A 26,605-nucleotide genomic window follows, 5' to 3' on the forward strand; every position below is an offset into this window, starting at 1 on the left:
TCAGACAAGATGAATCTGATCCCCAGGAAGGCAGACTGAATGAAAGAAAAATCCCACTCAGCCTGGTAGCGAATAGACAAGCTCTTTTTCACCCCCAGATCATTCTCTCCAAGGTGAACTAATAAGACTTGAGGCGGGGAGCCACCACCATGAAACAGGACCGGGAAAAGATGGCTCCAAACCATACCACGCCTGCCGACCTACTCAGTGCAAGCAATTAAACTAAAGCCAAGATGCGAACCAATGCCAGACTCCCTGGCCTTGTGCAGGGCCCAGAAAATAATATTGTGACCACAAATCAGGACGTGCTTAGGCTCACCACTCCAGCCAAAACCTGCAAAGACAAAATAGAAAGTTGACAAGGGCCCCGAAGCCTGGAGATTCCCGCAACGAGAAAAACAAGCTACTTGAAGGGTCGAATATATTTCTTAAAGGCCCCAGACTTCCGTCTCACAATGGTCTGGATACGCCTACCTCCCAGGGCTAGAGATGCAACAGTAGAGGCCACACCTACCTATATGAAAGGAGTGTGTGCCGAAACTTCCAGCTGGAGCACAAGCCCTCTCCAACGCTCTTTAAACCACGGCCCAAAATTGGAAACGAGTCAGTGGTGACTGATCCTCATGTTGCAATAAAACTCCAGGGATTTGCCCACGAAGGCAAATGTACGGAACCAAATTCTGAACAGGGTAAAGGTCAGCAAACCCACAAGGCTCCAATTCAACCACAAAGCCGCTTCCCCGCTGGTCAGTTTTTGATTTGCACAGCAGACCATTGACAGAATAAACAACATCAGAAAAACTCAAAGCCCTAGTGGACCAATCAAACTTAGAAGTAGCTGCCAACTCGCTAACCCTAAAGGTGCCATAAAATGCCAAGAGCATGGCAGCTCTGAACAGATGACACTCAAAATCAGAGTGACAAAAAACATTAAGGGCCTGAATAGCAGCCAAAAGCAAAGTTGGGGAAATAGGGCTATGAACATCAGGCTGCTGAGGTGCCTCCCTAGCCCACCCCTCCAAAGTCTTCCTTACTCTAAAATTGACTGTAGGGTCAGGAAAACCCTAGGCCCTGGACTGAAAAGCCAGATCGGCCAACTTCCCTGCTATCAAACTTTTAACTAAACCCTTGGACCTAAGGAAAACAGACAACTGCAAAACATGCTCAGTCGGGAGTGGCCAATATTCGGCCAAGCCCGCTGATTGCCAGAAGGTTTCAAACTTGGAAAAGGCCCTCTTGCAGCTAGATCTGGTACTGGGAACCAAAGAAACGTCTATGGCCTGCTGGACCTCAATCTTCCAAGGTTCCATATCCAGAGAGGCAACGAGTCTGGCTTGGCTCTGGCCTGAGGGGCAAGCGCCCGAAAATGTTCTACCTGAAAACGAGAAAAGGAATCTGCAATCTTGTGAACCAGACTAGGAACATGCTGAGCCAGGAAAACAATATTATGCTTGAGGCAGGGCTGAGGAGTCGGAGTCGGAAGCAATTTCGGGTGGAGTCGGAGTCGGTAGAAATGTACTGACTCCAACTTCAAAATAAAATCAATATTTTAATATTATTAATGTATTAATATTAATACATTAATATACATTTGCCATTTATGAAGGAGTCAGAGTCGGAGTCAGATAGGAGAAAAATTAATATACATTTGCCATTTATGAAGGAGTTGGAGTCGAACAGTAGAAAAATAGAGGAGTTGGAGTTGGAGTCGAAGGTTTGACATACCGACTCCACAGCCCTGGCTTGAGGCACTTTAAAACAAAAACCCGGACAAGCCTCATAAACCTAAGGGACCTGGATGACAAAGAGTTAATCACCCAAACTGTAGCCTGGTTGTAGCACCAAAACATAACAGGCCTATTGGTCAGAAACTGTGGCCAAATGTGAACCGCCACCACTATGGGGAATAATTCTAAAAAGGTAAGATCCCTAGTGATACCCTTGGCAAACACATCCTCAGGCCAATCCTCAGAGCATCCCCTAAAATAAATGCCCATGCCCAAACCTCCCGCAGCATCAGAGTGGACCTGCAGCTCAGCCTCAAGGACCAGCTCGATCCTCCAAAAGGAAACACCATTAAACTGGTCAAAAAGCATGACCATACACACAGGTCCTCTCTCATGCCACCCAAGACCCTAATTCTATGGTGAGGAGCACTAAAGCCTTTAGATGCATTCCATAGGCACCTAAGAAATGCTCTGCCAGGAGCTACGACTTTGCACGCAACATTTAAATGACCACCCAAAACTTGCAGCTCTCGCAAAGTTTCCTAGTAGCTATGGCCTGGGCAGCCTTGCCCTCAAGTCCTCTAGCTTCTGGTCAGGGAGCCTGGGCAACTGAAGCCTAGTGTCCAGCTCAATGCCCCCAAAGGTCAAAACAGGTGAAGGCCGCTCTGTTTTCTCAGGAGCTGGAAGAACACCGAGCTCCTCGGCAATAGAGGCAAAAGCCTGAAAAAACCCAAGGCAAATATCTGAGCCTGCTGGACCAGCGAAAAGAAAATCATCCAAATAATGGATGATGTTCTCTGAGCCAGGCCTCCACCTGACCACCCTCTCAAGGAAGGTGCTAAAAGTTTCAAAGGCAGCATATGAGATGGAACATCCCATGAGCAAAGCCCTATCAACATAGGATTGGCCCAAGAGGACAAAGCCCTGTGCATGAACAGGAAGCAAGTGGAAAGCAGACTTTCTATCACATTTGCCAAGCAGGGCACCCTGACTGCGGCGCTGCACCATGGCGACAGCACTGTCAAAAGAAGCATAGGAAACAGAACAGAAGTGCTGAGGGATTGCATCATTCACAGACTCGCCACAAGGATGAGACAAGTGGTGAATGCGTAGCCCGCTTGGGGACAATCCCAAGTGGGGAGATTCTCAAGTGAGGCAAGGGTAAGGAATCAAATGGGCCAGAGACTCTATCCTCCTTAATTTTCTTCTCCAGTTTGGCATGGACAATATCCTGCATTCCAGAGATGGATTAAAGATTCCTAGACATATGATGAACCCTAGGACCAATATAAGGGATCTGGAAACCTTCCTGAAAACCTGTGGCGAAGTATTGTGCCGCAGCCCTGTTTGGGTAATCACACAGGACCCCGACAATGTTGGTCACATTAATGGGGCTGCTGGCCCTTGCCAGGCGCAGCTGAGGAGGGGTTACTGGAGCCACCCCCATAACCCGGCTGCTGCCATCCCTTGCTCCGAGCGTAGTGGATGGCTGCATGGCCTGCGCCACAGCTAGAGCATTCATGTCTAAAGCGACATGGCTGCATACCACAGTGACCCTGGGAGTTAAAGTCCCAGCAAAGCAGGCGGGGTTGAACCCCCTGCCCTGCAACCTCAGAAGTTCCCAGGGGAGCAGGAGAACGTACCAACAGATGCCCACTATCTGCATGCTCCCCAACAGCTTTCTGGGCTGGGGCAAGGCACTGCATCCAAAGTTCCTGCAAGGGAATGAATGCCTCAGGGAAATGCAGGGTTCCAGGTCACCCTCATATGAAAATTTTCATCATCCCTGAGCCATGCGGGACCCAGGTACTCAGAAAAAGCCCTGTGAATGATGTCCAGGTACTTAACCAAGGCAGCAACCTTCCACAGCTGGGCCTGCAAGACCACGCCCACATAAATGGTAAAACCCGATAACCAGTTTCCCCAATTCCTATCAGTCTGCTTTTGTTTAATTTTTTCGTGTCCCCCGGGACTCAGCAGTTTCTTTGCCCACAGGCTTGGGCTCCTGGAATAGGAGCGAAAAAAGGTCCACATACTCACCACACTAATTTTTTTCTTTAGTGGCAGGGAGAAAATGGTCACCTAAAGGCAAAGTTTCTGCGTAATGTAGGGCCCCCCCAGCATTGTGAGCCTAGGACAACAAATAAGCTCTAGGAAAAAATTGGGATGGCTAGGATGGGAGGCCATCAGGGCCAAAACTGGGATAGAGGGAGCCACCCTGCCGCACTTGCTCACTAGCTGCAAATGGAGTGGAAAGGGAGGGGAAAGGCTGACTCTGGGGCCAAGCAATCCACTGAGGCCCAATGGCACCCATGCCCCAGGACTGAGACTGGGAGGGGACCAGGATCACGGTTGTGTGGGAAAATATGGGGTATTATAATAATATGGGGCATTATCCTATTTATGCTATTTATAGAACAAAAAAGTATGCTGAGAGGTCCACCACGACTCTGTCTGTTTCATCTAATCAAGAGAAATCATCCAGTGTTTTTAAAAACTTAGCTTCTCCCTTCACTTCATACAGATGGCTAAATCCTGCCATTCATCTGTTAAGGACTTTTACATTTTCTGAAATACCCCAAGGCAACAGGTCTAAAACTCCTGTTCTCCAAGGCCACTTGGAAATTGTGGGGGGTCTTGGTAGATCTCTCACTATACTTTTTCTTGTTCTATAAATCAAAGCACATACACACCTCATATTTTAATAACTTTCCCCCCTTCAGCACCAGCATCATTGTCAAAACCCATGTCATATTATGAAAACCACTGTCTCTAGACCAGGACTTTGGTAACCTATTGAATAAACCAACCATGATAAAAATAGCCCTGATGTCTGTCATCAGAAAAAAAATCCAGTGGTTGCAGGGCCCAGTACAGATATTTTTGATTGTTCCACCACCTCTCTATAGACCATCTGAATGGTGTTTGAAATTCACAGTTGGGGAATTGCTCTACAATAATGTTCTGTTCCTACTCTCCTTTGTGGAATTTAATATTACAAGATGTGGTGGTTGCCTCAAGTTTAGATAAGTGTTAAGAACATAAGAACATAAGAAGAGCCTGCTGGATCAGGCCAGTGGCTCATCTAGTCCAGCATCCTGTTCTCACAGTGGCCAACCAGGTGCCTGGGGGAAGCCCGCAAGCAGGACCCGAGTGCAAGAACACTCTCCCCTCCTGAGGCTTCCAGCAACTGGTTTTCAGAAGCATGCTGCCTCTGACTAGGGTGGCAGAGCACAGCCATCATGGCTAGTAGCCATTGATAGCCCTGTCCTCCATGAATTTGTCTAATCTTCTTTTAAAGCCATCCAAGCTGGTGGCCATTACTGCGTCTTGTAGGAGCAAATTCCATAGTTTAACTATGCGCTGAGTAAAGAAGTACTTTCCTTTTGTCTGTCCTGAATCTTCCAACATTCAGCTTCTTTGAATGTCCACGAGTTCTAGTATTATTAGAGAGGGAGAAGAACTTTTCTCTATCCATTTCTCAATGCCATGCATAATTTTATACACTTCTATCATGTCTCCTCTGACCCGCCTTTTCTCTAAACTAAAAAGCCCCAAATGCTGCAACCTTTCCTTGTAAGGGAGTCGCTCCATCCCCTTGATCATTCTGGTTGCCCTCTTCTGAACCTTTTCTAACTCTATAATATCCTTTTTGAGATGAGGCGACCAGAACTGTACACAGTATTCCAAATGCGGCCGCACCATAGATTTATACAACGGCATGATGATATCGGCTGTTTTATTTTCAATACCTTTCCTAATTATTGCTAGCATGGAATTTGCCTTTTTCACAGCTGCCGCACACTGGGTCGACATTTTCATCGTGCTGTCCACTACAACCCCGAGGTCTCTCTCCTGGTCGGTTACCACCAGTTCAGACCCCATGAGCGTATATGTGAAATTAAGATCTTTTGCTCCAATATGCATAATTTTACACTTGTTTATATTGAATTGCATTTGCCATTTCTCCGCCCATTCACTCAGTTTGGAGAGGTCTTTTTGGAGCTCTTCGCAATCCCTTTTTGTTTTAACAACCCTGAACAATTTAGTATCGTCAGCAAACTTGGCCACTTCACTGCTCACTCCTAATTCTAGGTCATTAATGAACAAGTTGAAAAGTGCAGGTCCCAATACCGATCCTTGAGGGACTCCACTTTCTACAGCCCTCCATTGGGAGAGCTGTCCATTTATTCCTATTCTCTGATTTCTGCTTCTTAACCAATTCCTTATCCACAAGAGGACCTCTCCTCTTATTCCATGAGTGCTAAGGTTCTTCAGAAGTCTTTGGTGAGGTACCTTGTCAAAAGCTTTTTGAAAGTCTAAGTACACAATGTCCACAGGATCACCTCTATCTATATGCTTGTTGACACTCTCAAAGAATTCTAATAGGTTACTGAGACAGGACTTTCCGTTGCTCTGCTTCAGCAAGGCTTGTTCTTCTATGTGCTTAGTTAATCTAGCTTTAATAATACTTTCTACCAGTTTTCCAGGGACAGAAGTTAAGCTAACTGGCCTGTAATTTCCAGGATCCCCCCTGGATCCCTTTTTGAATATTGGCATTACATTTGACACTTTCCAGTCCTCAGGCACGGAGGAGGACCTGAGGGAGAAGTTACATATTTTAGTGAGCAGATCAGCAATTTCACATTTGAGTTCTTTGAGAACTTTCAGGTGGATGCCATCCGGGCCTGGTGATTTGTCAGTTTTTATATTGTCTATTAAGCCTGGAACTTCCTCTCTCGTTACCACTATTTGTCTCAGTTCCTCAGAATCCCTTCCTGCAAATGTTAGTTCAGGTTCAAGGATCTGCCCTATATCTTCCACTGTGAAGACGGAAAGGTTAAAATAGATAAATTAATGGGACCATAGATGGGTCAATGGCAATTAGCCATAGGAGCTATATTGAACTTCCTTTTTTTTTTTAATAATTTTTATTCAAATTTTTCCAAAAACAAACAAAACAAAGTCAAAAAGACATAACAATACATCAACAAAAAAATGAAAATAAAATAGTTGACTTCCGATTTGTCGCAGATCAGCTATAAGTATATAATATACATCAAACCTGTCCCTTAATGTATACATACAGAGTCCCTTTTCTCCATAGGCTGTCTTAATTAATCGTCAAATCCCAGTATCATCATTTTATTTTGATCTTTCAACAAAAAGTCTAAGAGAGGTTTCCATTCCTTAAGAAATGTATCTGTCGATTTTTCTCTAAGTAAACATGTCAATTTATCCATTTCTACTAAGTCCATTAATTTCAATAACCATTCTTCCATTGTTGGTGTTGATTCCATTTTCCACTTTTGTGCATATAATAATCTTGCTGCCGTAATCATATATAATATTATTCTTCCATATTTCTTTTCTATTTGTTTATCCATAAAACCCAATAAGAAAAATTCTGGTTTTGACCGAATATTTATCTTTAGAATTTTTTGCATCTTCCTACCTATCTGTGCCCAAAATAATTTCGCCTTTTTACATGACCACCACATATGATAAAAAGATCCTTCTTGTTGTTTACATTTCCAACAAACATTAGAGACATTACTATACATTTTTGACAGCTTTTCTGGAGTCATGTACCAACGGTACATCATTTTATAAAAATTTTCTTTAAGATTATAACATAATGTAAATTTCAAGCCTTTTTTCCACATATTTTCCCATTGATCCATTTGTATGTTATGACCAAAATTTTTTGCCCACTTTACCATGCACTCTTTTACTTGTTCTTCCTCCATATCCATTTTCAATAAAAGTTTATACATTTTTGCAATTATGTTTTCATCATTTGTACACAAACCTATTTCAAAATCAGATTTATTTATTTCAAACCCATACATTTTCTTGTCCATTTTATATCTTTCTAACAATTGTAAATAGGCAAACCAATGAAAACTATATCCTTCCTTTATCAATTGTTCTCTCTCTTTCATTATGTATTCTCCATGTACATTTTCTAATAGTTCTTGATAAGTTAACCATTTCTCTTTTCCAGACATTTCTCTTCTATAAAAAGCTTCTTGACTTGAGACACATAATGGTATTTTCGAATAAAACCTTGGTTTGTATCTATTCCATATTTTCAACAGAGGACGTCTTATAAAATGATTATTAAAGTCTACATTTACTTTTACTTTGTCATACCATAGATATCCATGCCATCCCCACTTCAGATTGTGGCCCTCCAAATCCAATAGTCTTTTATTCCTCAATAAGATCCATTCCTTTATCCAGACTAAACAGCAGGCAGCAAAATAAAGTCTCAAATTTGGTAATCCCAGTCCTCCTCTTTCTTTAGCGTCTTGAAGTAATTTAAATTTAACTCTTGGTTTTTTTCCTTGCCATACAAATTTAGAAATATCTTTTTGCCATTGTTTAAAAGGTAAATCAGAGGATATTACAGGTATTGTTTGAAACAAAAACATCATTCTCGGTAATACATTCATTTTTATCACAGATATTCTACCCATTAATGACAGTTGTAGTTTATCCCATTTTAGCAAGTCTTTCTTAATCTCTGTCCATAATTTTTCGTAATTATTGTGAAACAACTTTGAGTTTTTATTTGTCATGATGATGCCTAGATATTTCAACTTTTTTTCTATTGTAAAATCTGTCTTGTCCATTAACTCTTTCTGTTCCCTTAAAGTTAAATTTTTCACCAACATCTTTGTTTTTTGATTGTTGATCTTAAATCCTGCTAAAGGTCCAAATTCTTTTAATTTGTCCATCAGTATATGAATTCCTTCCAAAGGGTTTTCTAGTACAATTATCAAATCATCAGCAAATGCTCTCAATTTATATTCTTCTTTTTTTATTTTTAATCCCGAAATCCTTTTATCTTGCCTTATATCTCTAAGCAACACTTCTAAAACCAAAATAAATAAAAGGGGAGATAATGGACATCCCTGTCTTGTACCCTTTTGTATTTCACATGAGTCCGTTAAGTCTCCATTAACAATTATCTGGGCCTTCTGTGATGTATAAATCGATCTAATCCATTTTATAAAGTTGTCTCCAAAGTCCATTTGCTCCAAAACCTGGAACATAAATTTCCAATTCAAATTATCAAATGCTTTTTCAGCATCTAAAAAAATCAGAGCTGCTTGTTTATCATTTCGTTGTTCTAAATATTCCAACACATTCAAAACATTCCTGACGTTGTCACGTAATTGTCTTTTAGGTAAAAACCCTGATTGATCTTCCTGAATAAATTGTTGCAATATTATTTTCAATCTTTCAGCCAAAATCATTGTAAAAATTTTATAGTCATTGTTCAGTAGAGATATTGGCCAATAATTTTTTGTTTTAGTTAAATCTTGGTCCTCTTTAGGTATTAATGTTATATTAGCATTTTTCCAACTATCCGGTATCTTTCCCTCTTGCAAAATAGAATTCATTGTAGACTGTAAAGGTAGCAGGAGTTCTTCCTCCAAACATTTATAATACATTGCAGATAGCCCATCTGGTCCTGGTGCCTTTCCTAATTTAATTTTATTTATAGCTTCAGATATCTCTCTTGACGTAATAGGGCCATTAATAACTTGTCTCTGAAAATCTGTAATTTTAGGCAAATTCTGTTTAAATAAATACTCTTCTATTTTTTCAGATGGAATTTCTTGACACTTATACAATGTTGAGTAATATTGATGAAAAATCTTTTTAATTTTTACATTGTCTGTCAGCGTCTCATCTCCTTCTTGTATCTTTAAAATAATATTTTTTTGACGTTCTTTTCTTAATTTATATGCTAACCATTTCCCAGGTTTATTTGCAAATTCAAAAGTCCTTTGTTTAGCAAAATTTAATTTCCTTTCAATTTCTCTAACTGTCAACATTGATACTTGCTTCTGTAACATTTTAATTTGATTTACAATAGAAACTTTAGCTGGATTCTTTTTCAATTCTTCCTCTTTTTGTTTTATTTCTTCCAAAATTAATTGCATTTTCTGTTGTTTCTTTTTTTTTAATTCAGAATTACATTTAATAAAGTATCCCCTCATAAATGCCTTACTTGTATCCCAAACAATATTTTCACTTGTTCCTTTATGTAAATTATATTCAAAGAACTCCTTTAATTTCTTCTTACATTCTTGTACTACTTTATCATTCTGTAATAAAGATTCATTTAGTCTCCATCTAAATCCAAGATTTTTTTTTTTAAAGTTAATATCACAGGATTATGGTCCGAAAAAGTTTTTGGTAATATATCCATTTTAAAAATATCCTTCGCTAAAATTTTTGACATCCAAATCATATCAATCCTCGAAAATGTTTTATGTCTTTCTGAAAAATAAGTAAATTCCTTTGCATTATCATTTATATATCTCCAGGTATCCACCAATTCTAGATGTTCCATGAGTTCAAAACAAATCTTCGGTAATTTACCTTGTGTCTCTTTGATATTTTTTTCAGAAAGCCTATCAATTTTTGGTGAGATTACCCCATTCCAGTCACCCATGACACACCAATGCTCATATGAAAACTCTGACAATTTTTCCATAAGTCCTGTATAAAACCTTGTTTTATCTTCATTGGGGGCATAAATACCCACTATCAAAATGTTTGTACCTTGTAAAGTAATTTCAACCCCCACAAATCTACCACTATCGTCCAATAATACCAATTTAGGAAGCAATTGTGGGTTAATATAGAGAACAACTCCATTTTTTTTTTTTGGTCCAGCTGAAATAAATTCTTCACCCAAATTTTTACAAATCAAATATTTAGAATCTTTCTTCTGAATATGAGTTTCTTGTAGACAAATTATATCCAATTTTAATTTTTTCAAATAATGAAACACTTTCTTTCTCTTCTGCGCCGTGTTGGCTCCATTTATATTCCAAGTTAGGTATTTGTAATCCATCGTTAAGCGTGTATTTTAAAATTTGCCTGATGCTCCTTTTGATCCATCATCTTCCTTCCCCTCCTCTGCGTATCCTTGTTGACTTTGTTTCCCAGGAACTGTATCCATATCTTTGAGTTTATCTTCTTCCATATCTTTTGAAGCTTTTCTCAAGAAGTCCCTTGCTTTTTGAACAGTATTCAATCTATATTTCTGTTGTCTGAATGTAAAAATCACTCCTTCTGGAACGTCCCACCTAAATTGAATTTTGCATTGCTTAAGTTTTTCTGTAAGGAAAGCATATTCTTTTCTCTTACGTAAAAGTCTAATAGGAATTTCCTTCATCACCAGTATTTCCTTACCATCAATTTTAAAGGTATATTTAAAGTGTTGCTGTAAAACCATATCTCTGGTCGTTTTCTTTACGAAGTGAACAAGCACATCTCTTGGAATTTTTTTCATTGTTGCATATCTGGAGTTAATTCTATAAACTTTGTCTATTTCAAATTCCATCCTATCTTCATTCAAGTCCAGAAATTTTACTAAAGCATTAACAATTTTGTCTCTAATGTCTTCACCTGTTTCCTCAGGGATTGCACGGAATCTCAAACAATGCTCTTTATTTCTCATTTCAGTCATAGCTAAATAGTCCAAATTTTTTTCTAGTTCCAGATTTAGTATATCTGTTCTATTCTCCAAGGTTTGTACCTTTTCTTTAGTATTTTTTGCATCCTCCTTTATTTGCCCAATTGTCCCTTTAATCTCATCCACTTGTGTTTTAATATAGTCTTTTATATCTGTCAATTCAATTTTCATTTCCTGTTTAATTTCCTGTTTTATAGCATTAATCCCTTCCATTATTTTTTGAAACATTTCTGGGGGTATATCCTCTTCCTGTGTATCAATAGAACCTCTTCGCCCCTGGGCCTTAGTTGTTTTTTTAGTTGTCATTTTCAAAAAGAGGCCTTTAATTTCTAAAATTAATCACTGTTTCAGAACCTAAGGGCAGTCTATTTCTTCTTTTTTTCCCTCCACCAAAAAGAAGAGTTAATATTCCAGGCCTGTAATTGGAATCCAGCCAGCACAACACAGTCCTTATCTGCATCCAAGAATGCAAAACAATTCTGGTTGCCAAGACTAAACAATTAGTAGCATATACGAGCAGCGGATTCATCCAACAAGAAATAGTCCAAAGAGAAAAATAGTCCAAAATATAATAATTACCTCTCATCCGTTTTTAAACTTTAAAAGTCCAAATTCAAGCCAGCTTTTTGTCGTAGAAAAGTAAATAAGTTGTTTATAATTTCTTTCTTCCTTAATTATATTTAAAAGAGAAAAAGTATGACTCACCCAGGTTTCTCAATTGCTGATTCATAAACAAATCCCTTTTATTGCAGTAATTTAAGCCAAATGATAAGGTTTAGGCAGAAGTGGGCTCGCTGGTTAAGAACGTTTTTTTTTAAGAAAAGAAAAAACGCTTCGCTTCATTCCAGTCCAGCTTGCGTGAAAATCCTGACTCCGTCTTCAGCCGATCGGCTTGCCTTCTTATCTCAGGAATTTCCTGATCAATTCCAGCCGCCGACAGCTCAACGAAGTCTTGTGGAAGATCTGATCGGTTCTCCTGTACCTTGGAGAACATTTAAGCCAGTCCAAGATTCCTCTTGGCTGACTTTTAACCTGAAAAAAGCTTCCTCTGAGGCAGAGCTCCCTCAGAGACAACCACCAGCCAGCACCACTTCCCGGAAGTCCAGGAGCTATATTGAACTTCCATGTTCAGAGTCAATCTGCCTCTGATCACCATATACTCATATGACAGGAGGATGGTCATCAACTTCATGCTTTACTTGTGAAAATTTCCTGAGAATCTTGTCCATGCTAAAAGTATGCACATGCACAAATATGATATGATGCTAAATCCTGGGTCCCACAATTTTCATTTGAGAATATGGGGAGTAACATTTCAGTCTGGGGCTAATAATATAGGTATCATTACAAATGTGTAAAATATGCTAGGAATTTCAACTGTTGTCTGTATTCAAAAAACCTTGGCAATTCTATAATCTGACTTGCTTAATGTACAATGCACTCTTTTTATAATAGTGCAGTGTGACTGAAATATTAATACAGTCATAACATGATCTGATATAATTGCCTGACATTCAAGACTCGGTCATGTTGTCAAGAGAGACTGTCATTTTAATAGCGTCTTGGAAAAAAAAGTGTCTGCTTAGGAAACATTTTGGGCTACTTCATATATTTGTCCTCTAGATGGCAGAATTGTACTGTCTATAAGACATCAGACTTGGCAATGTCTCAAACAAGATCATGATTCCCCCCTCCATGACTATTTGTTGCTTAGATTTTTTCCTCTGCACCAGTGTAAAATGTATTAGTAAGAGGCAAAAAAAAAAAAGCAAGAGAGGGATTAACCTGGTTATCTCCTGCAGATGACAGAACAAAACAGGGGCTTAGGGTGCAAAGGGTTTCTTACCTTGTCATGGGTGTGTGCCCTAAACTCTCATGTATGCACTTCAGCAGTTATGGAAGCAAAAAATATCAACACACACATTAAATGAAGCAAGTTGTCAAATTATTTAACTAATCAGCTATGCATAACAAGACCCATAGCTTAAGTTGCCTATTTTGCATTCTGTCTGCTTGCAACAAGATATAACTTTTGAACCTTGGGAGACTGGAATGAAATCTGCTGCTCTGTTTCGGCCAGCTTGACCTCCACATCTGTTTTCGAGACGTGGGGGAGAGGAAAATGCAGATTATATTGTGATATTTGCACTAAGAATGAGATATTGGAATAAACGTTGGAGAGCATGTTTGGAGCGCAACTGTAAGTCTGAAACTCATATTCTCCCTACATTCATTTCCAAGGGGTCAGAAACGACATAGAATATATGGTAGTGTGAAATATCCTTTTCATAATTGAGAAATCACAAGGAAGCTTGGTATATACACTTACATGACCTAATTCTCTGTTTGACCTTATAATATCAGCTCAGTCACCGCACCTGTCACTACAGCAAGGGAGAAAAGATACAAAATAGATTATAATGGAAAAATAGAAGCAAGGCCTCTCTAACAATGTGACTTCTTGTTTAATATTTTTATTTGCCTCAGGCACCAAAAGCTTTTAGACCCTCACTACAATGCCAATTGCATTTTCCTCTATGGGAACATTTTTGTTCAAATTCCCAACCCGTAACAGAGGCTGTTTGCAGGGCATTTTTAAAGGAATTGTTATTGAGTGTCCATTTTTTCATTCAAATGGCTTGCATGTGGAAGCTTCTCTACCACATACAAGTCCTGACATTTGGACTGAGATTAAAGTGGTTCAAACGTAAAAGAAAGAGAAAAAAACACAGGGAGTGAATATAGCCTTGTAAATGCATTTACACAGGTTACCAGCCTAGCAAAATTCTTACAAGCTTTCCCACCTACCAGTTAGTACATGAATTAAAAATCAAATTACAGTTAAAATTTGCTGCTTATGATCCACACGCTGCTGTAGCAAAATTCTTACCAAAAAAGAATGAAGATACCGAGAACCAGACATCAGAGTCTATGTGGGAGAGATTTTGTTAAGAAGTTTTTCAGAAAAACTGGTGATTCGTAATAATCTTAACTATTATAATGCAAAGTGCCCTATGTTCTACTGTTTCTATTCAATTTCACTAAAATTTCATACCTTTAGTCAGTGTTCCAGTGGCTTCCAACTGGAATTTGTGTTCTTGGTTCAATGAGTAAATGTCATGTTTCTGTCCATTTGTGTCCACTGGGTGCCCAAAAGCTAGGACTAGGTGGCCATTTAGACACACAACTATTACTTTAAAAATGCATTGGCTGTTTGGGAAGAAATGAAATGAGAGATGTAAATGAGAAGTGTTGTGTAAAGGAGAACAAGTTTTGGGATGATTAAAAGCAATAAAAGCCCAAGCACACATGCGAGGCTTCCCTGTCAGCCTCATTATATAAAACTTGCAAAATATTGAACTACCATTGAAAATAGCTAGAGTTGTGTTAAATTAGATAGGGCTTTAAGAACAATTCCCTCCTAGAACATATTTTCATTGAGGAACTTCATTAAAGGGGATAAACATCAATATTAGCTTTTAAAATATATTTATAATATCAGTAAGATGCAAGCATGTTTCACTGCTAGAAAGAAATCTCAAATAAAAATCACAGTATAATTTTGTCATCATAACCATGTCCCCATGACAAAAGTGTTGTTTGTTTTAAATTGTTGTTTATAAATGCAAAGATTTTAGCTGTTTTTATGTATACAATAGTTCTGTGTAGGGTTTATTGGATTGTAAATAGCTTTGGGTTGCCTCATGGGAAGGGATTAATTATTTTATTAATGAAATAATAATCTGGATTGGGAGACAAGAAAGCAGACTACAGGATATGGTCTGAAGGCACACAAGGTCACCACCTTAAGCAGGTCTGAGTCTGGTCTAAGGATGGGCAAGAATCTTGCTAAAATCAAACTTGGCACTGGACCTTCCGCTATCTTTGCGGACCCATCCTGAATGCTGTGAGTTTCCCTGGCTTTTCCCAACACTGGATTTTTTTAAAAAAAAGCATTGAAGTGTGCTTTGCTAACATGAAACTGACCCAGTCTGCCTCTTTGCTTTGCTAATTTGAAAATGACAAGTCTGTGTCTTTGCTTTGCTAAGGTGAAACTGATCGGCCTTTGTGTTTGCTTTGTGTTAAAGCGATCTCTCACTTTCTCCCAGGGCTTGGGGAAAGGACCCAATACCATTTGGTAAGGGGAGGAGGGGGATTGAGTGGGTGGGCACTGGGCAGAGGGAAAGCTGCTTTCCTTTCTGAAAGGAAAACATTGTTAACAATATCATTATTCTTCAAGAGGGGAAAAATTGGAGCGGTGAAAGGAAAGAATAGCGGGGAAAAAAACTAACTTGAAATGGAACTGCCTGCCAGTTCAATGGAATGCAATCAAACAGGCACCAACAAGCAGATCCCATCCCTAGTCTGGTTAGTGTCTTGATTGGTGGCTGCCTACATGTACACGTACACTGCCTTGGGTTCCATGATGGTAGAAAAAGGGGGGTATATTTGTAAAATAAATATTTTTTTTAAAAAAATGGCCTTGACAGTGGTTTCTTATCACCAATATGTGTGTTGGTGGGGGAATTCACAATGGTGTACTTCTATAAAGTATACTACACTTTTTAAAAGGCCTTTTTAATCCCTTTTCTACCTTGCGTCATTTTAACAAATACCAATTACTTGGTACCACTTCTTGCATGTAATACTTCATGAATGATTTCCTGAGGATGACAGTCTCCAATGTCAAAGGTAATATAATGTCTAGACTTACTATATAATTTTAGTGTTCTCAGGCAATGAGACAGAAAGCTACATTCCTACCAAGTTAAGATACTGGAGTCTGGCATTCCAGTATCCATTCGTCTATGAAAGACCTGCCAAATTTTTAAAGTTCTAAAGGATCAGAAAACAACAGCTCAACTTTCCTGTCAGTGTTGCAGCAAAGCAACTGCTGAGTCATGAGTGTGCTCTGAAATACTGGTGCTGGTTTACCTCTGATGATTATGGTTTGCTTTGACAGGCTGGCTTGCTCCTCTCATTCTGAGTAGTTAGACACCATCAGATTAATTTAATGCACCATGTCGTCTTAATTATCTACCATTTCCATATCACTTTCTGAACTATGGATTTACATAGATGAAAACACTAGTAGCCTGTTTGTCAGCTTCTACATGGCTTGCAAGAAAACAAGCCCTCTGTAGTCCTCCATATGAAAAAAGCTGACAGCAATTATTATTATTGTTATTATTATTATTTGTCAGTCGCTTTTTTCAGAATGAAACTCAAAGCAACTTACAAAAAAATCTCAAAAACATCTGCAGAACAAAGGTAACAGTACAAAAGGAAAAAACCCAAAATAATATACCAAGCAAAACTCAGACAATAATACAATAAATAAATAAATCACCAGCCAATATACAATACAATTCAAATACAGTACAGCATACAATTACAAGCATGTTGTTGTTATGTGCCTTCAAGTCAATTATGACTTATGGCAACCCTATGAATCAGCGATCTCCAACAGCATCTGTCGTGAACCACCCTGTTCAGATCTTGTAAGTTCAGGTCTGTGGCTTCCTTTATGGAATCAATCCATCTCTTGTTTGGCCTTCCTCTTTTTCTACTCTCTTCTGTTTTTCCCAGCATTACTGTCTTTTCTAGTGAATCATGTCTTCTCATTATGTGCCCAAAGTATGATAACCTCAGTTTCATCATTTTAGCTTCTAATGGTAGTTCTGGTTTAATTTATTCTAACAATTATTTGTCTTTTTTGCAGTCCGTGGTATGTGCAAAGCTCTTCTCCAACACCACATTTCAAATGAGTTGATTTTTCTCTTATCCGCTTTTTTCACTGTCCAACTTTCACATCCATACATAGAGATCGGGAATACCATGGTCTGAATGATCCTGAGTTTAGTGTTCAGATACATCTTTGTATTTGAGGACCTTTTCTAGTTCTCTCACAGCTGCCCTCCTCAGTCCTAGCCTTCTTCTGATTTCTTGACTATTGTCTCCATTTTGGTTAACGGTTGTGCCAAGGTATTGATAATCCTTGACAAGTTCAATGTCCTCATTGTCAACTGTAAAGTTCCATAAATCTTCTGTTGTCATTACTTTAGTCTTCCTGATGTTCAGCTGTAGTCCTGCTTTTGTGCTTTCCTCTTTAACTTTCATCAGCATTCGTTTTAAATCATTACTGGTTTCTGCTAGTAGTATGGTATCGTCTGCATATCTTAAATTATTGATATTTCTTGCTCCAATTTTCATACCTCCTTCATCTTGGTCCAATCCCGCTTTCCGTATGATATGTTCTGCGTATAGATTAAATAAATAGGGTGTTAAAATACACCCCTGTCTCACACCCTTTCCGACTGGGAACCAATCGGTTTCTCCATATTCTGTCCTTACAGTAGCCTCTTGTCCAGAGTATAGGTTGCGCATCAGGACAATCAGATGCTGTGGCACCCCCATTTCTTTTAAAGCATTCCATAGTTTTTCATGATCTCCACAGTCAAAGGCTTTGGTGTAATCTATAAAGGGTGATTTTCTTCTGAAATTCCTTGGTCCGTTCCATTATCCAACATATGTTTGTGATATGATCTCTGGTACGTCTTCCCTTTCTAAATCCAGCTTGAACGTCTGGCATTTCTTGCTCCATATATGGTAAGAGCATTTGTTGTAGAATCTTGAGCATTACTTTACTTTACTTGAGCATTACTTCACTTGCATGAGATATTAAGGCAATAGTTTGATAATTCCTGCATTCCCTGGGATCCCCTTTCTTTGGAATTGGGATGTATGTTGAACGCTTCCAGTCTGTGGGCCATTGTTTAGTTTTCCATATTTCTTGACAAGTTTTTGTCAAGATATGGACAGATTCAGTCTCAGTAGCCTGTAGCAACTCTATTGGTATGCCATCTGTTCCTGGTGATTTGTTTCTTCCAAGTATTTTAAGAGCAGCTTTCATCTCACATTCTAAAATGTCTGGTTCTTCATCGTTCGGTTCCTCCGTGAATGAATCTGTCATCCTGGCATCTCTTTTATAGAGTTCTTCAGTGTTTTGCTTCCCTCTTCCTTTTATTTCATCTCGGTCAGTCAGTATGTTCCCCTGTTGATTATTCAACATCCCTACTTGTGGTTTAAATTTCCCTTTCATTTATCTAATCTTTTGGAATAGGGCTCTTGTTCTACCCTTTTTGTTGTCCTCTTCTCTTTATGTACAATAACTGTTGTAATAGTTGTGATAGTTGTAATAGTTCCCTTTGTCCCTGTGTACTAGTTGCTGTATTGTTGCATTTAGGGTTCTGTCCGTGTTTCTATCGCCTTTTGGTTTTGCTTTCCTTCTCTCTTTAACCATTTTAAGAGTTTCTTCAGTCATCCACTGAGGTCTTTCTCTCTTTTTAACTAGAGGTATTGTCTTTTTGCATTCTTCCCTGATAATGTCTCTGACTTCACTCCATAGTTCTTCTGGTTCTATGTCAACTAAGTTTAAAGCCTCAAACTGTTCTGGGATGTTATTTAAATTGTATTTTGGCATTATGATTGCTTTGTTCTTCTTCTTTAGCTTTACTCTGATTTTCGATATGACCAGTTCATGATCGGTACAGCAGTCTGCTCTTGGTCTTGTTTTTGCAGAAAGTATGGAACTTCTCCATCTTCTGCTACCAATTATATAATCAATTTGATTCCTATATTGACCATTTGGTGATGTCCACGTGTGCAGTCATCTTTTAGGTTGCTCAAAAAATGTGTTTGTAAGAAACAAATTATTGGCTTCACAGAATTCAATAAGTCTTTCTCCTGCTTCATTTCTGTCTCCTAAGCCCCATTTCCCCACAATTCCTAGTTCTTCTCTGTTCCCTACTTTCGCATTCCAGTCCCACATGATTATCAACACATCTTGTTTTGGTGTGTGATCAGTTTCTTCCTGTACTTCTGCGTATAATCTCTCCAATTCCTCTTCTTCTGCATTTGCTGTTGGAGCATAGACTTGGTTGATGGTTATGTTAATAGGTTTCCCATTTAATCTCATTGATATCACTCACTCAGACCTTGCGTTGTAGCTCCTAATTGCTTTTGCTACATCACTTCTCACTATTAAAGCAACCCCATTTCTTCTTAATTTCACATTTCCTGCATAAAATATTTTATAGTTGCCTGATTGAAAATGTCCCATTCCCGTCCATTTTAATTCAGTCACGCCAAGTATTGTAATGCTGATATGTTCCATTTCTTGCTTGACAATTTCTAACTTTCCCTGGTTCATGCTTCTCACATTCCATGTTCCTATTGTGTGTGTCGTACAACTCTGGACTCTCCTTTCTCATCTGCGCGCATCAGCCTCTGGGCTTCCCTTCGGCTTTGACCCAGCTGCGTCATTACTCACAGCGCTACTCATACTTGTCCTTTGTTCTTCCCCAGTAGCTCGGTGAGTGCCTTCTGACCTGGGGGGTCTCATCTTCCAGCACTATCTCGTGTTGCATTTTGGATACTCTGTTCATATGGTTTTTGTGGTAAGAGGTATTCAGAGGTGGTTTACCATTGCCTTTCTCTGAGTTTGGATGCATCTTAGTCTGGTGTCTCAGCTTTGACCATTCCGCCATGGGTGCCCCTGCTAGGAGACTAGCCTCTTGGTCTAGCCTCCTGACAGCATTGCTCTCAGCTCTCAACACTCTCAAATCCCCTCACCACGTTAAGGTGTGCATCCTGGAGAGGGCTTACAAGCATAAGTAGATAAAAATAATTAAATAAAGGGACATTCTCATGGATACTCTTACAATTACCATGGTAGAACAGTAAAACTTTAAAAGTATAAAACTTAAAAGGTATAATCTTAAAGTAAAAAGAAAAATATAATAAAATCATCTTTAAATTCTTTTCTTTAAATTAACCCAATTAGCCAAAAAGAGAAATCAGGCCTGAAATAGAAACTTGTCTGACTTTCCAATAAGTTTTGCATATCTCACTTTAAACTTTTCTTTTAACTATACATCATTATGTAAATGATTGCGCATGCTTAATACCCAGGACCTTTGCTTGCTCAAGCAGCTAATGCAGAAGTGGCTACGTTGGCTTTCCTGATGGAAACTCACTCAGGGCCTTAAGCTGCAGGCATGGTCCAAAGGGGGAAGCTAAATGAAACTTACCAGAGCTGCTGGTTTGGGTCTGGTCAGTGCTTGGATGGGAGACGAGGTGGAAGCTGCATATACTCTACCTTGTTTCACGATGGAAAAAAGGTGGGATAAAAATGTGATATATTAATAGCATTAATAACATCCAGGAAAAAAGTACATGTGGAATTTCTGTCTTTCATGCAGCTGTTAAAAGCACAAACTCCCTGCTATTCAAAGAAATGGTGACACTATTTGTAACTTCAGGCATATCTATGCTAAATTGGTTTAACAGCTCCCCAGCGAAGTCTAGGAACTGCAGTTAAGTGAGGGAGTTAAGCAGCTCCGATGAAGAATTATCAGCATCCTCTCCAAACTGCAATTTCTAGGAGTCTTCAGGGCCAAATCAGAGACAACTCCAAATGTATCACTTGAAATATCATGACTGTTTTTTGCATTGTTTATAGCCAGCATATCTGGCTCTTGTGGCTGTGTACTATAGTCAGCATGGATTTTTCACATTCCACAATGTTAAATTGAAAGTACCCCCCATGCCATTCTGCTGCTTCCCATAAGCTCATTTCAAAACACAACCTTACAAAACTTCCCTGAACTCAGAAACGCTTGCTCAACAACCTTCTAATTTTTCATGGCGATACACAAAACACTCAGAAAGAATTGAGAGTTCAAAGTGTAAAACAAGAAAAAAATAATCCAGACCTCTGTTGGCCTTTTTTCTGTCAGTGCTCTCATAATTTGTTGAAATTAATTAAAAATCAGCCATGTTCACAGACTACCTGTAATCCTATTGCTGACCTTGCCTCATACTCTGACCTTCATATTCTGCAGTTTAAACGTTAAAAAAATCCCTGGCTTATTTTTAATTAATTTCAGAAATTTAACATTGAAGTCAATGATAAGCAGTGGCATGTTCAGTAAGAACCAACTCTCAGTGTTCTAAATGCTAGACTCACAACCGTTTGGCTTGGCTAATTAGGGGCCACAACCACACCAGACATTGATTCCACTTTAAAAAGGCATGGCTTCCCCCAAAGAAGCCTGGGAAGTGTAGTTTGTGAAGGCTGCTGAGACTCCTATTCCCCTGACAGAGCTCCAGTGGCCAGAGTGGTTTAACAGTCAGCCCCTCTCCTGGGAATTGTAGCTCTGTGAGAGGAATAGGGTGGCCAGTGACAGCTTTGGTTTAAATTTGGGTGAAAAACTACATGTGCCTGCTTTAGAATAAAAAGGAGGGGAAAACTTTGAAAAATAACAATATTGTTCATGGTGTTAACCTTTTGGAAAGAAAGGAGCTTTCCCTCTGCCCAGTGCCTACCCACCCAATTTCCTCTCCTCCCCCTCCTCTCTGTCCCCTCCCTCTACCTTTTCTCCCCTTCTCTCCTGCTTCCCCCCTCCTCCCTTCCTTCCTCCTCCCCTCCTTCCTCCTCCCCTTTCAACTGTCCTGAGTATGATTGTACAGGAGTAAATCCCACTGAACTAAAAGTGCATGCAAATAATCAAACCTGTCCTCCGCTTCTCCTCCCTCTTCTCCCTTCCCCCTCCTTCCCCTCCCTTCCTTCTTCCCTCTTCTCTCTCCTCCCCTATTTTACCTATCCTGAGCATGATTGCACAGGAGTAAATCCCATTGAACTCAATAAGCATGCAAATGATCAGACCTGCCTTTCCCCTGCTCCCTCTCCTTTCCTTCCCCCTCTCCCCTGTTCTTCCCCTCCCCTCCTTCCCTCTCCTATCCCCTCCTCCATCCTCCCCTCCCCTCCTCCTTTTGCCTCCAGCCCTCCCTCCCTCTTCTCCTCCTGCCCCACTGTCAGTTTCATCTATCCTAAGCATGACTGCAAATGATCAAATCTGCCCTCCCCTCCCCCTTCTGCCTTCTCCCATTTCCTCCTTCCCTCTACCTTTCCTCCCTCCCTTGCCATCCCCCGTGATCAGTTTCACCTATCCTAAGCATGATTGCAGGGGAGTAAATCCCATTGAAGTCAATGATCAATCTATTCTCAGCAAACTTGCACAGGATCCCATTTTTTACCTCCCAGATTAAAAAGCAGATACATTCACTAATAGGTAAAAAAAACAACACCTTGCCGTTTAAGAATGTACCTATAGCCAACAGATATCAGACTTTAAAAAGCAGAGAAATTTGGCAGCTATAGGGAATGCAGCAGAGGATATTGTACTGCCCTACAAATTTGTCAAAATGCAAAGACAATTTCGGTTGGTCTTTCACAGTCCAACTCACTTCCTCTGTAGCTTGGAAGAATTTGGTAACATGTGCCTCTGAGCATATGGTGAGTGGTGGCAACATCTGCAATCAGCCCAAATAACAGAAACAAGACATGTGCTGTGCTGATCTTGTTTTAGCAGGGAGGAAGCAACAATTTTATGACAGCTTACATAGTTCAGATAGTCACTTTAAACATGTTTGATTTACTTTGCAATTTTAGTGAAGTTTCCTACAGTAAATCATTTTCTGTGAAACACACACAGTTGTCTTCACCATCATATGAGACTGACCAATAAAAAGACTTTGAAATTAATAAAGATAAATTCGACACAGATTTCTAGGATGAATAATGAGAGAAATATAATTTTCTAGGTTAGATTCTCTGTAGAAACAGTAGTAACACAGGAAAGAAGCAAAGTAAGAAGAACATCAACAAACATACAAAAATATAATTCTCTATCTTTGGAGATTGCAGGTGTTGCCACCACTCTCCATGTGCTCAGAGGCACATGTTACCAAATTCTTCCAAGCTACACAGCAAGTGGATTGGACTGTGAAAGACCAACCCAAATTGTGTTTGCATTTTGCCAAATTTGTAGCGCAGTCCAATATCTCAGAGAGGAGATCAGGTCTCCTGCTCCCCTGGCACTATAGCTGCCCAAATTCTTTGCTTTTTAAAGTTTGATAGAAATATCTGTGGGCTATAGGTACATTCTTAAACCGCAAGGTTTTTTCTGCCTATTAATGAATGGTGTGTGTGTGTGTGAATGTCATTGGACCATGAGTGTGCCTGGAAGACACTCACTGCTCCAGAAGGCAAGCTTCCATGGCACCATCTATGGGTCACAAAGGGATGCATTGGGACCATGGAAAGGGAAGAAAAGAGAAACTGCTTGCTTTCTTTGCAATGTGTCTATACAGATCAGCAAACTACTTTTCTGTGTTCAGTGACAGGGAATAAGCATGTTCCAGGAATTGGCACATTTACTGAAATACATTTCAGCAGAGCGGATAATTTAAGAATGACCATCTAGGCACTGGAGAGCCTGTGTAAGGCACTACAGAGGGAGCAACAGAGACAAGTCCCCCCACAAAGTAACCGTTATTGAAAAAAACAGAACAAAAGCCATTTTATGGGTTAACAGTTTGAAGGCTAGATAGATAGATAGATTGAGTTTATTACGGTGCATAGACCAGTTTGAAGTCTGTTTCAGCAAAGAAAGGAGTAGTGGAGGAAAGTTAAGTGAGATGACAGCGAGTCAAAGGAGGTTATGTGGTGATTGTTTATTTAGGTAATTTCAGAGCTTGGAAAAGTTACTTTTTTTGAACTACAACTCCCATCAGCCCAATCCAGTGGCCATGCTAGCTGGGGCTGATGGGAGTTGTAGTTCAAAAAAGTAACTTTTCCAAGCTCTGGAATTTATATATCACTTCACATTTATAGCACAATCTCCAAGCAGTTTACAAATATCATGAGATATTGCCAATAAAAATAAAAGATACAGAAATATTTTAAAAAATGATGTGTCCATCATGTAAAAACAGCAAAGTCAGAACTGAAACAAGATAAAACTCCTAAAACATCAGAGGAGGCCTGAGCAAATGGATGTGTTTTTAAAAAATGTTTAAAGCATCCAGTCAACGTGGCCTTCTGAATCTCCTTTGGGAGAGTATTCCAGACGTCAGGTGCTGCAGCTGAAAAGGTCTGTTTTTTCTGAGATTTCCAGACCACAATCGATTGGCTGTGGGTGGCATGGCCAGCAGACGTGCCCTCTGGAGAGTGAAAAGGTTAAGTTGGCTTATAGTAAGGGAAGCAGTCCTCTAGGTATCCTTGTTCCAAGCTGTTTAGGGCTTGATGTTTCAGAGTCTGAAGGAAAGGGTGGGGGCTGAAGCTGTGGAACCTGGAGAGAAAGAGAGTCCAGAAGATGATACCTCTTCTTCCTTGCGGTCTAGCTGAACACAGGGAAGGAGAATGAGGATCTTTAGTGTCTGGGTGAATCTAAAAGGGAGGCAGAAAGAGGTTTTTTCCCAACCATGGCAAGGGTTTTCCAGGCAAAGGTTGCTCAGTGAAGGACTGCAGAGGTGCCCAAAGCTGGGAGCTCCAATGAAGCTGAGTTTATCCCATCCAGAGCTCTCCAGGGAAATCTCAGTGAGTTTTGCAAGCAGCTTAAGACACTTAGAAAACAAAGACTTGCAAAAGTGTAGGGTGGTACCCGGAAATATGAGTTCTAGGTGAATAAGAAGGAAGATGATTGAGTCATTGTGCTTAACTTGGACCTTGAGAAAACCCATGAGAATTCAGGGTTTTCAACAGCAAACTGATAAGCAATATAGTATTGTCTTGATTGAATTAGGAAGACAAGACATTTGTGAGTTCAGGAGGTCCAGGCTAGTGTACAGAGCAGGGATGGGGAACCTGTGGTCCTCCAGATTTTGTTGGGCTACAGTTTCCATCATTCTTGGCTGGAGCTGATAGGAGTAGTAATCCAACAGCATGTGGAGAGCTGCAGGTCCCCATCCCTGGCAGAGAGGCTTGGATGCTCCCATTTCACTAGATGACGTCAGCAGGAACTGCAAATGCATTTTGTCCTAATATGTTAGACCTTGGCAGTCAAACTTTCCAGGCAAAATGGAGCCTTTAGAGCCAAGGTGACCATGTGGGGACCCAAAATTCTGGTGCTTTCTAACAACATCAGAGCACTTATTGATTAGTGCCTGTGATATCACCAACCTTTCTCCCCAGATTCCAGAGTAGTTTTGCAACTGGTCTTAAACTGTGAATTTGTGTTTGATGTGAAGAATGAATGTGCATGTATATTATAAATAGGAATGGGCAGCTCAGTCTATTTCTAACCTGTATCAATTTTACATGTGTTCATTCATACATCTGTTCTGTCCCATTTCTGAATTAATATGTAAATTTTTGAAAGGCTGAAAACGTGTATTTAAATGGGTGTTCAATATGTATTTAAATATGTGTTTTTATCTCAGTGTACACACTTCTAAAGCTATTTTTATCATAAAACATTTTTTAAAAAACTCATTTCAGTACATTTTTTGAGCTGAGAAGTGTATCACAAAAAATCAAGTGCAACATCCGAAACGTATTTACACTCTGATGTATTTAGGAGGCTGGCATTAGGCCAGCTTGCTTAAAAATGGTGATCATATCCATCCATCCATCCATCCATCCATCCATCCATCCCTCCATCTAATCATCATTAGATTTATATCCCACCCTTCCTCCCAGTAGGAGTCCTTCCCTCCATCCCTAATAGGATACAATTTCATACAAACAGCTGATATATAAAAAGTAGGCATTCTGCCTGAAGCATAAGAGGAGGGGCTGATTCAGCATTTTTGACTTGCACGTATGTGCACATGTCAGGCCAGTGGTGGCTGGTGGCTCCATGGCTGTGGGTCAGTGGAATCTGCTCCTAATTTGAACTTCAGCACCTTGCTTCAACACCTTTGATAGCTCCTTGAAAGTTTGGACTAAAACCTGGAGTGGATCCACTTGCCCACTGACATGGAGCCACCAGCCACCACTGTGTAAGGTGGTAAACCATTCAGAATTGTAGACCTGTCTTCTCCCATGTGTATAGAAAGTGAGAGGAAAACTGGCAATTCATACTTAAGCTGCATGCCACTTGCTCACATTGAAAGCACTTCTGGGTAGGAAATTTTGTAACATTTGAGATGACAACCCTGAAGATATTTGCATATTTTATTTATTATACCGGGAGGTACATACAAGTATAGATTTTTTAATTAAAAGCAGCATTCATAGAAGCTGGGCCCCTAATGCTTTCCTGATTGTTGCCCTGCAGTCTGTTTTAAGAGCAAATAATACACATGGGCATCTTTCACAAGTGGTGAAATAGATGTGTGTTTCCTTTGTGAGTATCTTGACCTAAATTCAAAGGTATTGGATGAAGTGGCCAGATGCATCTTAGATTAATCCTGGATTATCTGAATTGGCTAATCTCATCAAAGAAAGAAGCTAATTTTGTACACATAATTAGAACTGAGTTGGGTCAACACAGCACCATGCAACATGTTTTGATGTGTGTGTAGTGTA

The sequence above is a fragment of the Rhineura floridana genome, chromosome 9 (assembly GCF_030035675.1).
Source record: "Rhineura floridana isolate rRhiFlo1 chromosome 9, rRhiFlo1.hap2, whole genome shotgun sequence".
NCBI lineage: Eukaryota > Metazoa > Chordata > Lepidosauria > Squamata > Rhineuridae > Rhineura > Rhineura floridana.